The sequence below is a fragment of the Coptis chinensis genome, chromosome 6, assembly GCF_015680905.1.
Source record: "Coptis chinensis isolate HL-2020 chromosome 6, ASM1568090v1, whole genome shotgun sequence".
Taxonomy (NCBI): Eukaryota; Viridiplantae; Streptophyta; class Magnoliopsida; order Ranunculales; family Ranunculaceae; genus Coptis; species Coptis chinensis.
This window is the reverse complement of record NC_141461.1, coordinates 42,489,501-42,496,028: the sequence shown is the minus strand read 5'-3', so window position 1 is coordinate 42,496,028 and position 6,528 is coordinate 42,489,501. Positions and strand designations below refer to the sequence as shown.

Sequence of the window (6,528 nt, the reverse complement as noted above, 5' to 3'; positions counted from 1 at the left end):
GAGCCTGACTCATGTGATGGTTCAAAGGTGAAACCGGAGAATATTGAAAAGAAGGGTTTGGCTAAGGAAGAGCCTTTTGATGTAGATCAATACCAGCCTAAAAGACCCAAGAATGAGCCTGATGATGTAACAGGTTTGAAGACTAACTACTTTTCATCTTATCGTCCTAGTCAGAATACTAGTCCTGCTTCTGTGACGGAAGAAAAGAAACCAGTTGTGAATAATCTTGATGATGGAGAGTTTCCGAATAAGCCCGATTGGTTATTAGTTGGAAGGAGTACTGTTGCAGGGCTATCGACGTGTCGAGGGAAGAAATTAGAATTCAATGAGATTGTTTATTTTGCTTTTCCTTCTACCACATTGACAAAGATGATTAAGATAGTTCTCTTCTCAACTAAGCGTTTTGGAGAGATTGGAAGGTTGCTAGAGTGGACAAATTGCCTCATCCCTCTTGTAAATTCTAAAAGGGTGAAACTTCATGCTCGATTTGTGGCTGCGCCGTCAAGTATATTTCTAATGCAAGAAAATTAGTTAGTTCAAGGTCATGGTCACCATCATCATCACCATAGTAGCTGTGGATACCGTCTTGGTTTGTCGAATTTGTTTGCCTTTGGTGATTCTTATGCAGATAATGGAAACTCAAGGAGAAGTGTTAGTTCATGGTTGACGCCATTATGTATGGACATGAATTAGTAGACATCGACGGCTATAAAGTGACAAGGAGATCTAGGGTTTGAGATTGAGATTTACGGATTGGAGCGTCCAAATACAAATGGCAAGATGATTACAGAAGAGGTGCAGAGACATATACCGTGGCAGGTAACTTGTTTATTTTACCGTCATGTACATAATAGACGGACAAGTAGTGACTTAGCCGTCAACCAGAGTTAAACTGGGGGCAGGCAACTGCAGTTCCCATCTTATACTAGGGGCATGTAAACCTTGTCCCCATCTTTGGTAGAGATATAGGTGGGGACAGAGTTGGGTTGACTCCCAACCTCAAGATATTCCGCAGACCCATTGGCTCTAGGTTATCTAGGTGTCCGCAGACCCGGATGGATAACATGGCCGTACACCTCAGGGTAAGACGGATTGTACATAGTCTTGAGCATATGATCGCCGTCATTTCTTGTATGCATACACTTATGTTGAATGTTCTTCATTAAATCTCACGCGTTATTTGTACAACACTCAAACATGAAAGTTTCAGGTTACAGAGAAAGAGAAAGACATGTGATACCGCGAAACAGAGTTGAGATTGAGCTGGAATTGAGAGATAGATCAATCTCACCTCATTTACTACAGTTTACATACATTATATTGCCATCAAAGAGCTTACTTTCTGCATTAAATGTTTATTGCATGATATAACATTTGAGTAAGATCGGGGTCGAGCCCCGTACTAGCTATACGGGGAACCTCAGAGTCTACTGGTATCTCTATGTAGTTGTGACTTGCAGTTCACATTAATGGCATGATATCTTTGCACTGAGTTACATACATGTACACTATTATCTCTTAATGCCTTGAGAATTTGTTTGCACATATTTAGTATAGGATACTTGGTCTACTCTTGTGTGGGTAGAGTTAGAGTTGAGTTGCTCCTAAGCCGAGAGTGGGGGGCGAGCCCTTCGTGGACCGCTATGTCCGAATCAAGCTTGGGCAAAATGAGCTGCCTCTAATCCAGAAAGTAGGGGGGATGATCCTTTCGTGGACCACAGTGTCCGAATCAAGCTTGAGGCAAAATGAGATACCTCTAAGCCAGAAAGCCGGGTTGGGGGGGGGGGGGGGGGGATGAGCCCTTCGTGGACCGCAGTGTCCGAAATAAGCTTAAGGAAAAATGAGTTGCCTCTAAGCCAAAGAGCGGGTAGGATGAGACCCATCATGGACATGATGTGGAGTTTTACAGAGCGCCAAAGAGAAGGGGTTGAGATCCTTGGCGGATATACTATTGAGTTCTACAAATGAGAAGGGAGGGAATGGGACCCTTCGCGGATACAAGGATGGGGTCTGCGAAAGAGGAATAGATGAGATGAGATCCTTGGCGGACATGATGGGGAGTTTTACAAATAAAAGCGAGGGGGTTGAGACATTTTGTAGACATGATGTTGAGTTCTAGGAGTAAGTGTGAAGGGGATGAGACTCTTCGCGGATAATATGTTGAGTTGGAAGAGTGAAAGCGAAGGGGATGAGACCTTTCCCAAATACGCTAATGAGTTTTGTGAACGAGAGCCGATGGGTTGAGACACTTTGCTGGCATGGTGAGGAGTAAAAAGAGTGAGAATGAAGGGGATGAGACCCTTCGCGAAGATGGTAGTGAGTTCTATGAAAGAGAGATGGTGGCTGAGGTTAGACACTCCGCAAACATGGGGGTAAGTTGAGCTGTCCTTGGATATGGTTTGCGCTGTCCGAATGAGCGGAGGGGATGAGACCCTTCGCGGATACAATTTTGAGTTCTACGAAAGAGAAATGAAGGGGACGAGATGGTGGCTGGGGCAAGACACTCCGCGGACATGGGGCAAGCTGAGCTGTCCCTGGATATGCTTCGTGCTTTCCAAATGAGAGCAGAGGGGATGAGACCCTTCGCGGATACAATGTTGAGTTCTACGAAAGAGAAAGGAAAGGGATAAGACACTCTACAGACATGGTAGTAAGTTCTATGAAAGAGAGATGGTGGCTGAGGTTAGACACTCCGCAGATAGGGCAGTGAGCTCTATGAAAGAGATATAGTGGTTGGGTAGAGACACATCGCGGACATGGTAGTAAGTTATGTGAAGGAGAGCTGCTAGTTGGGTTGAGACACATCGCGGGCATTGTATGGAGTTTGAAGAGTGAGAGCGAAAGGGAATAAACCTTCTGTGGACATGGTAGTGAGTTATATGAAAGAGAGCTGGTGGTTGGGTTGAGACATATCGCGAACATGGTAGTAAGTTCTATGAAGGAGAGCTGCTGGCTGGGTTGAGACACATCACGGGCATGGAATTGAGTTTGAAGAGTGGTAACGAAAGGGAATAGACCCTTCGTGGGCATGGTAGTGAGTTATATGAAGGAGAGCTGCCAGTTGGGTTGAGACACATCACGGGCACAGAATTGAGTTTGAAGAGTGATAGCAAAAGGGAGTAGACCCTCCGCGGGCATGGTAGTGAGTTCTATGAGGGAGAGTTGATAGCGGGGTGGGTTTAGACACTTCGCGGGCATGAGGATCGAGTTTGAAGAGTGAGAGCGAAGGGGATGAGACCCTTCGTGGATATGATGTTGGGTTTTACAAATGAGAATGGAAGGGAAGAAACCATTCGCGGATATGTGAGCAAAAGGATTTAGACGAATAAGGATACGTCGATCAAGATTTGGCCACAAAAGTACAAGGGGTAGCCATAGAAAGCATATTCCAAATCACAAAGGAGATGAACACACTCGAGAATAATATGGTGGCAAATTAACTATGTAGAATGAGCATTTGGATATGAGATGCAAAGCGTCGAGGACAAGTTGAATAAGATCAGAGGCCGTGGAATTCGAGATACAGACATTTGATAGACGGAGGATTTGGCAGGTAAAGAAGGTTGATGACTTCTCGGATCCTTAGATTCTTTGGAGTCCGCGCACCCAAGAGGGGGCATTTGTAGTAGCCATATTCTTAGATAGATTATGTATGTATTGAGCCAAGAGGTAGGCCCAAGGCCATAGTATGTATTGGGCCAAGAAGATAGGCTCAAGAGATACTATGGCCCATGAAGTAAACCTAAAGAGAGATGGAGGGCTAGGATTGAAGGGGAGGAGATATAAAAGAGAAGTGAGGAGAGAAAGGAAAAGGAGGAGGGAGGCACCAAGAAGTGAAAGGAGGGAACTCATGAGAAAAGAGAGTGAGGTTGAAAGAGAAAGAGTGAGTGCGAACTATGGCGGCTTGATTCCCTAGGTGGGATACGTAGGCAACCTTATGGTACAGCCGATCTAAAGAAGAATCTTTCTTCCCCATAAATCTAGTTAGACACTTTCTTAATAGGAGTGAGGAGTAAGTTTAATAGCCACTTATTGGGGTCCAACATATGGTCACTCACCAAAGAACACATTGCCATCCCATCTCCACCACCTATTCCATCTCACTTTCGTACTCGTGATACGATTACCCAGTTTGCTTTTGGTTTTCATCAAGGCACTAACGAGTATAAGATATTGAGGATTGCTTCTAATTTTTCTCTTTATGAGAATGATCGTTTAGAAAAAGATTTCCAAACACATGTCAGTGTGTACATGCACTCTAGGAGGCACTGGCTTGTGGAAACTTCTAGATGATTGAGGTCTCCTACTTTATCTACCCTTGGAACACTGCACTTGTTAATGGATCTTTTCATTGCTTAGCAAGTAAGCCTTTTGTCAGTTCTTCAAAATTTATTATTTCTTTCAAAATCAAGAGTGAGGTTTTTCAAGAGATACCACTGCCTAAGGAAGTGACCTACAATGCGGTGGTTGGGGAACTGGGTGGAATGTTTTGTATTTTCAGTTCACATCTCGGAGTAAAGGTTGAGGTATGGGTCATGAAATAATATGGTGCACGTGTAGTAGGTTCTTGGACAAAAGTTTGTGATGCTGGAAGACCAGATATATTCAGGGCGTCGTATTACATGGAACCACTAGGTTTTGCACACAGTGGAAAAGTTATAATAAGGAAAAATATGTGGGAAATGCTCTTGTATAACATGAAAACCAACTCAATCAGGACACTAACTAAGTTTAGGTTTCGGTTTTCCAGAGCATACATCCACTTATATAGGAAGTCTTGTCTCACCGGGATCGGAGTTATCAATGGGGGGGTCAGCAGTCAGACGCACATAGATGGATATAGGGAGGTGCGTGTGGGGGCAATCGCACCCTCTGTGATTAGAAAAGCTCTACTACAACATAACTAATTGTCTATAAAAATCTTCAAACTATAAATACTCGCATCCCCTAATTTTTTTTTGCAAACTTCCACTACCGCACCCCCAAAATTTTCACAACTATGGTGAGAATATAATCAATAAAAAAAATAGTATGAAAAAAAAAAAACTAATAAAAAATATTCCAATAAACCAACATTTTTTTTACTTCTCTTTTTGCCCTTACAAAATTATCATTTATTATTTATTTTGAGTCCAAAACCATTAAACAAATGTGTTTGAATGTTTGATAGGTTAATGAGACTAAAACAAATATCCAAAGGCGCAAAGCCCAACCGATTAATTTGTAGACTAAAACAAATATCCAAAAGCCCAAAGCCCAATCGATCAGTTTATATAATTCTAATCAGCACGCTTGTCCTAATTATTTGTAAAATACTACACCAATTTGCTTGAAAAACAACACCCACCACCGGGCTTAAACAACAGTCATTAGCCTTCGTTTTTCACTGAGTAGGCTTAGCCGTCATAAATATGACCCAACGGGCCGTTGTTATTCTATTTTCTTGGTCCCGCCCCTTGTTTGGTGAAAAGTTCAAATATGCCGCTCAGTTTTCAGAAAGGAAAAGCGAAATTTTTAGAGGCAATAACAAATACTGAAATTTTTAGTCTAGGGTTTGATATCTTTTAGAGACAAAAAAATCATGTTGATCTTTGGTTTGTTTTGTTCTAGGGTTATAATTTCATCGATCTGGTACTTTTTCTCTCTTCCTTCATTTTGAATTAGTATTGTTTTTAAAGAGATTTCTTAACTATGAACTTTTATTTATTTTTGCTAGATTTCGATTCTGGTTCTTTGAGAGGTTCCTTCATGCCTCCCTTCCTTGCTCAATCTTCCAATTAAAAGGTACTCTTATCCTTTTCATTTATCGCCAAAATGGCATATTTGTTTTTCTGAAGTTGTGGCCTTTGTTTGTGATAAATCGTTTGTTTTTTTTTTTGCAAGAACTAAAATTGTGAGACTTTGTGGGTGTTTGTTTATTTGTGATGACTTGTTTGATTACGGTATATGATTGATATTTACTCTCTCTCTCTCTCTTAAAATTGGGGTGGTAGGATTAATTGTTCTTAAATTAGTTTTGGTTTAATCTGAAATGGTTTTGTAAATCATATCAGGTTAATTGTTTCGTATCAAAAGTTGTTGAGGATAGTGATGGTGCTTAATTGCAAAGGCAGAAGCTAACAAGCTTTCTCAAGTTGCTATAACAAATACCATTCCAAGGTCACCAATTACAATAAACAATGAGTGCCTTAGAATTTTTGGCTGCAAAGGTTTTGTGTTTTGCAATTTCATGGTGTTTTGACCATAGTTTGTTTTTGTTGTCTCAAGGAAGGCTATTATATGATATACATAGTATTGGAGATGTGTGACACTTGCTCCTTTTGTGTGTGTAGATGGTATATGGATGATATAGATAGATGATGTAAATGGATGATGGTCGTTGAACAAAATAGAAGCGTATCAAAACCTAATTATCCCTCAATAAGTAAAGCATGAGTAGGGTATCGTTCTACTTTTAAGTGTATGTTATGTGAATGACAGGACTGGAAAGGGGGGTTGAGGGATTAAAAAAATATGATTGTAGAGATT

The 6,528-nt window shown here is 41.3% G+C and overlaps 1 long non-coding RNA gene across 1 annotated transcript; it reads left to right on the top strand.

Moving 5' to 3' along the window:
• Positions 1–5,499: 5,499 nt before the first annotated feature.
• On the top strand, positions 5,500–6,299 carry LOC147493058 (uncharacterized). Its single transcript, XR_015197475.1, has 3 exons — positions 5,500–5,631; positions 5,717–5,784; positions 6,054–6,299. It is a non-coding gene; the product is annotated as an uncharacterized LOC147493058 (long non-coding RNA).
• Positions 6,300–6,528: the final 229 nt, after the last annotated feature.